This window comes from Ovis canadensis, chromosome 23 (assembly GCF_042477335.2).
Source record: "Ovis canadensis isolate MfBH-ARS-UI-01 breed Bighorn chromosome 23, ARS-UI_OviCan_v2, whole genome shotgun sequence".
Lineage (NCBI taxonomy): Eukaryota > Metazoa > Chordata > Mammalia > Artiodactyla > Bovidae > Ovis > Ovis canadensis.
Window position 1 is genome coordinate 39480101 of NC_091267.1, and position 10901 is coordinate 39491001.

Genomic DNA, 10901 nt, shown 5'->3' on the forward strand with positions numbered 1-10901 from the left:
AAAAACTTTTTATTTTCTGTCTGCTTCTCTGCTGTGTCCCTACACTTAGAACATGGTCTGGCATATGATAGATGCTCACAAAAGGCTGTGGAATGAGGAAACCCAGTGGATGGTGAGCTCCTGGAAGCAGAGAATGCCTTGTTCACCACTGTATCTTCAACTCTTCACCAAGTGTTTATAGTTCTAGGCATTCCAGGAATCTGTGGCGAATGACTGAATGAATGAAATCAAAGGTGAGCCATTCTCTTGAAGTGTGTAATAGAAGTATAATGTTGTAATCTTTGGAGTGTTTGCATGATTAGAGAGAAGTCCTCTGTGCAGTAGAATTCAGGATGACTGATGGAATACATTCTGTCCTCGTCTGTGGGGGATCTGAGAAGCAAGTTCTGATGATGTGTGTGTGCTATGTTCTCTCACCCCCAAGACAGTGAGTAAATTCAAATGAGCGTGATTACTAACACGGTTAAAATGGGATAAGTACATCCCAGGGTCAATGTCAGTTTGCAGTCCTTTTGGAGTTCTGTCTGTGAGAGGTACTCTGCTTCTTCCCTCTCTTCTCTGTATTTGTAGATATTCATGGTTTATACAAAGTTGGCCAAAAAAAAAAAAAAGGAAATAATTTTGTACATTATCTATGAATAATGTAACCAGAATCCTACCAATTTTTCTTAAAGTAATATGAAAAGGGATGAATACTTTAAGAAGTGGACCATCCCCTGAAAGTATAAACAGCAAGTACAGACAAGCTGTGGGGATACAAACAGTTGTGAAATAGTGAACGAGGGGCCAGGGGTAGTGGTGGAGGGACGGGCCAGTGTTGGCATTCTTACTTCTCTGTCTATAAACGTCTCATAATAAGTTAGTTTTATATTTCTATTAGCTAAACATATTTTCATTGGCCTTCTTAATAAAGATATTTGTGTGACTTTTTTTCAGGAATCATGAAAAGAGGAAAAAAGAATCCAAATTCATTGAGATTTACGAAAACATGGACTGAAAGAGCACTCCAGTGAGTGTTTTGATGTTTTTAAGAGCTGAGGGTACGTTCCACCTTTGATCTGGGGGCTCCACTTTGAATCAGCAATGCTGGCAAAGCAAGGAATATAGTTGCCTGATGGGCTATAGGCAAGATCGTACCTGTCGTCTCTGGGAACCTTAGCTATGTGGTCTGACTCTCTGATTCAGATAAACTGGATGAGTGAGAAAGAGCTCAGAAATCAAAAAGATTCCCAACCTGGATATACTAAAGGGTTTTACATATATATACACACGCATACATGTACATATGTGTGTATGTATATACACGAAGGGAGAGAAAGGCAAAGATGATTTAAATATTCTAAAGTAATCTAATTTAGATGCAGCTCTCTTCATTTACATCCAAATGTTTATCACTCTGGATTACCGATTGTTGTTTAGTTGCTCGGGCATGTCCTACCCTTTGAGACCCCATGGACTGAAGCACACCTGGCTTCCCTGTCCTTCACCTTCTCCCAGAGCTTGCTCAAACTCATGTCCATCACCAACCATGAGTTGGTGATGCCATCCAACCATCTTGTCCTCTGTTGTCCCCTTCTCCTCCTATCTCCAATCTTTCCCAGCATCAGGGTCTTTTCTAATGAATTGGCTCTTCGTGTCAACTTCAGCATCAGTCCTTTCAATGAATATTCAGGGTTGATTTCCTTTAGGAAATCTGGCTACCCACTCCAGGATTCTTGCCTGGGGAATTCCATGGACAGAGGAACCTTGCAGGCTCTAGTCTGTGGGGTCTCAATGAGTTAAACAAGACTGAGTGACTCTTTTCTTTCTTCCACTAGTAAATCCCTAGGCTCTATTTTCATTACAGCAATTGGAATTACCTCTCAAAATATATGTGTGTGTGTGTGTATAACCAGATCACACTATTTCAAACCTTCTAATAATAGCGTAGAGAAGAAATATATCCATCTGTAAATCCTTACATGGCCCAGCCTCTGCTTACCAGTATGACTTCATTTCATGCCACTTTCCCTGTCATCCACTGCTCTCCAGCTCATCTCACTGTCAACATAGCCAGACTAGCCAGCTTTCTCTAGTCATTAAGGTCTCAGTCCAGATGCTATTTCCGCAAGGAGGCCTTCTCTGGTCATTCAATCAAGAGACACCAGTCACAATCATAGCACCGTATTTAGTTTTTTGTAGAGTACTCATTTCCATTTGCTATTATTATCTACACGTGTGGCAGACAGACTTCAGGGTACCCCCGTCATCTTCATTTGGTATTTACACTTTTGTATAGTCTCCTCCAGGGCTTCCCTGGTGGCTCAGTGGTAAAGAATTCACCTGCCAATGCAGGAAAGCCAGGTTTGATCCCTGGGGTTGGGAAGATCCCCTGGATGAGGAAATAGCAACCCAGTCAGTATTTTTGCCTGGGAAATCTCATGAACAGAGAAGCCTGGTGGGCTACAGTCCATGGGGTCAAAAAGGGTCAGACACGACTTAGGAACTAAACAACATAAATAATCTCCTCCCTTTGAGTATGGGCAGGACCTTTGACTTGCTTCTAGCCAATGGGATGTGGCAAAAGTGATGGGATGTCACCTTTTATTGCAAAGGTGATGGAGTGTCGTCCTGGGATTAGGGTACATTATAAAGGATTCCATTTCCTTAGAAGACTTGCTTTAGAGATTATATCTTTGCTGGCTTTGAAGAAGAAGCTGTTGTGTTTATAGAAAGCCATGTGGCAAGGAACTGCAGAAGTTGCTAGCAGCTAACAAACCCCAGAGTTCTATACCTGCAAGAAAAAAATGCTGCCAACAACCACATGAGCTTGGAAAAACCCTGAGCTGGGCTTGGTCAGTACCTTGATTGCAGCTGTGTGAGACTCTAATCAGAGAACCCAGTTAAGCTGTGCTTGGACCTTTGAACCACAGAAATTATGAGATATTAAATGTGCATTGTTTGAGCTGCTAAGTGAGTGGTAATTTGTTACAAAGCAAGAGAATGCGAAGACGCCAGTTTGTTGTCTCTCTCCAGTGGGATATAAACTTCAGAATTCAGAAAAATACCTGTCACATAGTGTTTAAAAATATTTGTTGCAGGTGGACTTCCCTGGTGGTCCAGTAGTTAAGAATCTGCCTGGCCTGCAGGGGACGTAGTTTTGATCCCCGGTCTAGGAAAACTCCACATGTTGCTAGGCAACTAAGCCATTGTTCCACAACTACTGAGCCCTTGGTCTGGAGCCCTCAAACCACAACTACTGAACAGATATGCAGCAACTACTGAAGCCTCTGAGCTCTACAGCCCCTGCTCCACAGCAAGGGAAGTTATGCAATGAGAAGCCCATGCCCCACAACTAGAGAGTAGCCCACACTTGCTGCAACTAGAGAAAAACCCTTGTGCAGCTAAAAAGACCCAGAGAAGACAAAAATTAAAATAAAATAATTAATAAGTAATTTTAAAACTACAAAAATATTTGTTGAGGAATGAATGAAACTAATTGGATTATGAAACATTTTAAATGGCAGAGAAATCACCATGGTAATTTAATATATGAATATTGAAAAAATGGACCAAAGTAGTGGGGAGGCAGTCATTATCACAGTGGTCAAAGTATGGGCTTTGAAGTTGAACAAACCTGGATTTCAGCACTAGGTCTGGTTAGATTGACTCCAAGCAAGTCATCTTACTTCTGATCTTTTGCCTTCTCTTCTCTTAAATGGTGATAACAGTACCTACATCATATATGAAGTAGATTATGACAAGGATTAAATAAAATATAGTATTTAAGGCCTCAAACGTGACATATCATAGACACACAAGAAAATTGTTCTCAGATAATTTTTAAATTATTTCTTAAAGCCAAACAGAAATTCTAGATATCATTTGCCCATGAAACCATCAGTGCATTACTTTGATAAGGATTTTGGAGTTGAAGAGAAGAAAGTCATATTTGCTATAAAGAGGAAAGATAAGGGACTACTTCCTGAGTATGAAGCTATAATTTAGAAGAGCATAAACAGAAACCAAAACACAGTAAAGATTAGATTAAGATTTTAAACAACACAGGGACTTAAAATTATCATAAAAATATTTAACATTTAATGAGAGTGTGTAAAATGACAGTCACTCCACTCAGTGCTTTATGCATAATTTAATGTTAGCAACTTAGCAACTGAACAATGATAATGTTAGCAAAAACACTGGGTTAGAATGCTCACTTCACAAGAGAAAATAAAATAGAACTATTAAAAAATGTGAAGTATCCTGTTTTTCCTCAAATCTATATTTCCTGCCCCCCCCCCTTTTTTTTTGCCCTATATCACAGAGAACTACATTTCCCAGGCTTCCTGCTCTCTGACTTCTGGGAGACATGGCCAATGGGAGGTCTTGGTGGAACATGGGAGGGCGGGAGAAAGGGAGAAAGTAGGTATATCTCTCCTCTTCTCTTTCTGCTTCCGGGGACATCTCCAGGAACCGCTGCTTCTTCTCATTAGTTCTAGCTCCTACCAGATGGGCTTCTCTTCAAGCTCTCAGCTCTACCTGGCATCTCTTCCATAGTTCTAGCTCCCGCTAGGCTTCTAAATCCTTGAGAACCTTATCCCCTCCCTCCAGTCCCTCCAGCTATCAGGGAGGGAACTTCTTCAGCCATCAGGGAGGGAACTTCTTCCTATTGTTGTTAATCTTTAAATAGCCTTGTAGATGGACTTCTCAGATCTTTTATCATTTGAGTAACTTTCTACTTAATTTTCTTTATTCAGGAGACTTAAAGTGGTTTCTGTTTCCTGGCTTTATCCTATTGGATTCACATTTCAATAAAATTTAAACCTAAAATTCAAAAAGTCTTCCAAGCCTGTGCTCTTAACAATTAATCTATAATGTTGATATGGAAAGAAATCAACTCCTTCAAGGTCAGAAAAAATGAATATAATTTATGCAACTATTCATGATAGGACCATGATATAATTACATAGCATTTATGAAATAATATCTGAGACTCTCAAGAATGAATACTAGATTATTTAGCAAGTATTATAGTTCATTTACAAATAATACTACTTAATTTTTCAACAATAATCAAACATTTTATTTATATCCACAATATAATGCATATAATTTCATGTACAACACGAATTGGATTTTGGTGAATAAAAAACTTAAATACTTGAAAAAAACCCTTCAGTGCTACAATTCTACAAAGTCTTAGTATTACTTCTCCTTATATGATATAAATATGTAAAATTGGAAACATCATATAGTCAATTGACACAGTTGACTCTTTCTTAGGGATGAGTTAAGTTCTGATAAAAGAAGACAAGGAAAATAAACTTACTTTCTATGATTCAATGGGACTGCTACAGCCAAATTGATAAGAATATTTCAAGGCAAACTCTGTTTGTTTCATTGGTATACATATTTATAATTGGACTAGCAAATCTGCACTTGCATATACTTCTGTCTTTGTCTCATTTCTGCCTTGTTTGGCTGCTTGATTTCCTACTCTACCGGAAATTTCTTCTTTTATCTTTCTTAATATCCTAATCACCCACTCCAGTGTTCTTGCCTGGAGAATCCCAGGGATGGGGGAGCCTGGTGGGCTGCTGTCTATGGGGTCGCACAAGAGTCGGACATGACTGAAGCAGCTTAGCAGTAGCAGCAGCAATATCCTAATCATATTTATTTTAAAATTATTTACAGACTGCTCCTACATGTTCATCTTATCTAGAATAATTACTTTTCTGATTGTTGATTTGGTTTATTGTCTTTCTTACTGCCATGTTTGCTTAAGCATGGGTTTGTTTTGAAATTCTGATTTGTGAACTCACTAAAACACTTATTTACTCTCCCCCTTTCTCCTTATTGATGCTTTCGTGTTGTTTGCAGTTTTGAGAAGACTTGGAGGGCATCACATCAAGTCAGGGCTTGTATTCATGTTTTATGAATATTCTACTATTCTTGGCAACATGCTGTACTAGTTACTAAGCTAGGAGATGTGTCAGCCCAGTTACTGCCTGCAAAAGTGTGTCCATTCTCCCAAATTCCCTAGTGACTTTGTATAAGCTTTCACTCTAGGCAGTAGTCTGAACCTTTTAAGGCTCATTTAAAAAGTGGTGGGTTTTTCCACTACAACGTCCAAACTTAGGCAATTAACTGGAACCCAGTATTCTACTTCATACTGAGTACTTCTAGCAGCAAAAGTTGTATATCTATAGTTTTAGTATTTATCTTCAAATTTTAGCACACACACACACACACCACACATCTTTTTTTCTAAGAAAGTCTAGAGTTATTTTGTAATTTCTATTCTTTTCCAAAATAAGGCAAGAACTCTACTGCAGCTTAGCTTTATTAGACTATGTCTAATAGTCTATCCATTAGACAATGTCCCTATTTCTGTTCACAATTGCATTTATCTATTTTATTTTTTAGCATGTTTGAGTATTTTACTTTCCATTTTAAAGAGTATACTTTATATGGTTAGGAACATGACAGTGATAGATTGCAGTGTTCAAAGCATATGCTTATCTGGGACTTCTCTGGGGGTCCAGTGGTTAAGACTTTGCCTCCCAGTGCAGCAGGTTCGATCCCTTGTCGGGGGAGCTAAGATCCCACATGCCTTGGGGTCAAAATATCAAAACATGAAACAGAAACAATGTTGTAACAAATTCAACAAAGCTTCTAAAATGGTCCACATTTTTTTTAATCTATTTTTTTTAAAAAGCAAGCTTATTTTGCTATCATAATCACTGTCTAACTCTCCACCATTGTTATATTATTGCCAAGTTAAAAAGTATGAAGAAATTACCATGTTTCTACTGGTCTACATACAGATTGTCAAAGGATTTTAGCATTTCAAATGAATAAGTGGAATGTCCTTTTAAATAAAGATTTATTTATATCTTTTAAAATATTTAAGAACATTTAAAAATAATGCTAATAGTATAACATTATTAAATGAAATGTTCAAAAGAAAAAAGTATTCACTACTCAATATTCTTCCTCTCCTTGATATGGCTAATTTGGTTTATATACAAATGTACCTAGAAAATTAGTGATATTCCTTCAGTGTATTCATATTGGAAAACTACCCAATTATTATACATTGTTGGCCATATCTCTCAGTGTTTTAGGACTCCTCTGCAATTAATTTTAAAGCTTGTGCCAAAATTTCTGGTGTCAAATTTCTGTACTTTGAGGTGGATTGATTTTTAATAATGACCAAAAATCATTCAGAAAACAAGTTTCTGAATTAGTTCTTTAAGTTGAGTGATGCATTTTTAGATGTAAGGAAATATTTTAGAATAAAAATTATAGTCTCTCTTGTGACATAAATTGAGTCTACAAATAGTTTTAAAAGAAGTACTTTAAAAAATGCTCTATGCCAGGACTTCCCTGGTAGTCCAGTGGTTAGGACTCCACGCTTCCTCTGTGTGTGGGGGCGGGGGGGCAGGGGGGACGTGGGTTCCATCCCTGGTGGAAGAACTAGGCTCCCATGCTGCACCACATGGCCAAAAAAAAAAAAAATTCTATAATGTTCTATGCCATTATTCCAGCTTTCTGAAGCCATTTTTATGTAGACATTCATTAAATAGTGTGTGTGTGTGTGTGTGTGTGCTTGGTCGCTCAGACGTGTCTGACTCTCTGTGATCCCATGGACTGTAACCCGCCAGCCTCCTCTGTCCTTGGGATTTCCCAGGCAAGGACACTGGAGTGGTTTGCCATTACTCCCTCCAGGGGATCTTCCCGACCAGGGACTCCAACCTGAGTCTCCTGGTCTCCTGCATTGGCAGGCAGATTCCTTACCACTGAGACACCTGGGGAGCCCTATACCACCGTGATAACATCTGAGAGAAAGTGGAAATGAGATCATGTACGAAAGACACACTGGTATTCATTCTTATTATTCCTATCAGTATTAACTACAGTGCTTCTATTTTAGCTGACATGTTTTGAAAGAGATATAAAGCCGTTAGGACCATTTGTAGGAACTTACGTGCTGTTGGAGGTTTCAGTCAACATTTTTAAGGAAGAGCTGCTCATTTGTAACACCTAGGTCATATTTCAAGAGAATGTTTAGAATATATCAAAGTGTTAACCAGATTACCATGTTGATTTTCCATATTTTCTTTAGCAAGGATGAGTATCAAATATCTCTGTTTGAAAAGTGGAAAAACATAACAATAGTTGACACCTATGCACTCCCACTTACCTCCTGCTGTTATGAGAGTAAATGAGTTTTAAATGAGTAAAACAGAAGTAGAAATAAACCTGTAAGTGTGTAATCACTACTCTTACACAATAGCTACACATGCTTGTGGAATTTGATGTGTTTCTCATCATAGGAGGTCCGAGGGCATTGTTTCTGGTACCTGCTCTTTATGGGTTAGAAAACAGTGAGGAAGGTGTTTAAAATGTTTGGCTTCTCAGAACGCATCGAGAGGAGACTATCTTTCTCTAGTACTGAGGTCACTTCTCACCTGAATGTTTGGCTTGTCTCCACACCCATGAAATCTCATTTTCTCTGCTGGCACTGCCAATTTAAATTTATTTTATGTGTGATATAGACAGATATATGCCAGGTGCTGGACTGAGTCCATTAAGACTTCACAGAGGAAGGGAGGTTGTTTTAACTACTTAAATGGTAGTTGGCAGCTCTGATTCTTGACCCTAGCTTGGTAAAAAGCCTGGGCTCCACATTTATAATGCAGACATGGCGACTGAATAAAGGTTAAGTATGTTGTATGTGTTTTTTTATACTGACTCAACCATAAATATCTGTCATACCTAACCCTAGACTAGACATAAAATCTTAGAAGTCTGTGATTCTCAGAGGATGATAAGCAATTGGGACAATTTTCTCTTCTTCAGATAAATTCCACATCAAGTAGACCCTGAAGCCAACTCTAAAAGAAGAAAAAGAAATAAAAAACAGTACAGTCAATCCCAAGGATGACGTCTGTAAAACATCAGCTTGGAATCCCCAACACAATCCCACAATGTCAGAAATGCACTGTGGTAACACCATTACATCAGCTCTCTGAGAATAAGTAATCAAGGAGATCAATGCTGGCTCTTTCTGCAAACATATCCTTTGTGTGAGCAGTGATTCAAGAACATGAAGAAAGAAAAGTACATATCTTGAAAAATGCAGACACTTGCACCATTCTTCTGAAAATACTTCCCTAGAATTCTCCAGAAGTTGTGATGTTGCAATAAAAATAAAACCAGAAAAAGAATATGTATGTATAGCTGAGTCACTTTGCTGTACAGTAGTAAAGCAATGGCAGCCCACTCCAGCACTCTTGCCTGGAAAATCCCATGGGTGGAGGAGCCTGGTAGGCTGTAGTCCATGGGGTCGCTAAGAGTCGGACACGACTGAGTGACTTCACTTTCACTTTTCACTTTCATGCATTGGAGAAGGAAATGACAACCCACTCCAGTGTTCTTGCCTGGAGAATCCCAGGGACGGGGAGCCTGATGGGCTGCCGTCTATGGGGTCGCACAGAGTCGGACACGACTAAAGCGACTTAGCAGCAATAATTAACACAACATTGTAATTCAACTATACTTAAATTAAAAAATTTTTAATGGAAAAAAATACCCTGGGCTCCATACAACTTAACTAGTTTTTGATACACAAACTAGTTTCTTAGACATTTTTTTTTCTGTCATGAGCAAGAGAAAAACCAAGACATGTTCCTCAGTTGCTTCATCTTAAAGATGGATAAATCAATGATTTATTTAGAAGAGCTATCTCTCTCCGAAGACAGGGATGATGACACGTATTATCAATGCTGTGATAGCACCTCTTTGTATTCCATATTCTATGCATTTTCTGAGGGAGTTAATTTCATGGACTATTTCCAAGTGGCTGAATTCTCATCCTCATCGCTCCTTAGGGCATGCAAAACAAACAATAGTCCATAAAGGTGTATTTAAAATCTTAATGAACTGCCAATTTTATATATTATTATGATGGCAAAGATTCATAATTTCTGTAATTCATAGTCTACAATCTTGTTTCTTTCACAAAATCCTAGAGTTCTTTATTTCTTTCCAGGGCTAGCAGGCAAGGCTCATCCCTGTGAGCTGTCTTCCAGCTTTCTGAATGTGTTTGTTAAGTACTGGAGAAGAATCTCAGCTAACCTCCCAGGCTAACAAGCATCTCTCTGCTTGCAATTCTTGCTGCTTTTGCCTCTGACAAAGGTGGTCAAGATCTCTTTACTTCCTGCTTTCTAATCAGATTGTAGCAGTTGGTTGATTAATCTGGTGTTTCTCTGAGGCACAGCTGTCAGCAAAATTTACCCAATCTGAGCCATCTTTTCTCTGAGGGTAGCCCTTTTATCTCCTCCTTCTTGTCTTCATTGGTTCTTTCTCTTTAATGTGGACCATTTGTTAAGTCTTTGTTGAATTTGATATAATATTGCTTCTGTTATTTATGTTTCTGCTTTTTTGGCTGCAAGGCAGGTAGGATCTTAGCTCCCTGACCAGGGGTCAAACCCTCACCTCCTGTTGTTTAAATTGAAATTGTGAAGGTCGCTCAGTCGTGGCTGACTCTTTGTGACCCCATGGACTATATGGAGTGGGTAGCCTATCCCTTCTCCAGGGGCTCTTCCCAACCCAGGGATTGAACCCAGGTCTGCCACGTTGCTGGTGGATTCTTTACCAGCTGAGCCCCAAGGGAAGCCCAAGAATACAGGAGTGGGTAGCCTATCCCTTCTCCAGTGGATCTTCCCAACCCAGGAATTGAACCAGGGTCTCTTGCATCGTAGGTGGATTCTTTACCAACTGAGCTAAAGTCAAAACCACTGAACTGCCATGGAAGTCCCTGTTTTCTCTTTCCTAACTAGAGCAATCTCTAACAGATCTTCGGACATTTGGTATAAAATAAAATAATGTTTAAGTTTTGAAGTGCTTTCTGA

General features: G+C 38.9%; 1 long non-coding RNA gene across 1 annotated transcript; it reads left to right on the plus strand.

The window, feature by feature from the left end:
- Positions 1-336: 336 nt before the first annotated feature.
- Positions 337-8939, plus strand: LOC138428312 (uncharacterized). Its single transcript, XR_011252381.1, has 3 exons — positions 337-427; positions 937-1009; positions 8848-8939. It is a non-coding gene; the product is annotated as an uncharacterized lncRNA (long non-coding RNA).
- The last annotated feature ends 1962 nt before the right edge of the window (positions 8940-10901 follow it).